The sequence below is a fragment of the Seriola lalandi genome, unplaced genomic scaffold (assembly GCF_002814215.2).
Source record: "Seriola lalandi dorsalis isolate HSWRI2012SDOR001 ecotype SW California unplaced genomic scaffold, Sedor1 jcf7180002053585, whole genome shotgun sequence".
Taxonomy (NCBI): domain Eukaryota; kingdom Metazoa; phylum Chordata; class Actinopteri; order Carangiformes; family Carangidae; genus Seriola; species Seriola lalandi.
The window spans coordinates 1-316 of NW_019524138.1; positions in this window are offsets into that span (position 1 = coordinate 1).

A 316-nucleotide genomic window follows, 5' to 3' on the forward strand; every position below is an offset into this window, starting at 1 on the left:
TTGTGATATTATGACTTTTTCCTCACGATTTCAAAATGTTTCTCCCTCAGTGTGGCCCCCTAATACTCCGTCGCCCTCAACCGAGATTCAGCAGTTAAAAACGGTGAAACACAAGCTCCTTTGTGGCTGGATGTGGAATTGGGACACAGCTCTTGAGGTGGTGTTATGTTTGTATGAGACTCACTGAACAACAGAAATAAACCTCTTGATGATATCTGGGTTTCTGCAGGTTTCACCAAGTTAAATTTAGAATGAAATTCAACCTTCCTGCAGCTCGATCCACCGTCACAACGAAACATTAATGCTGACAGCGTTC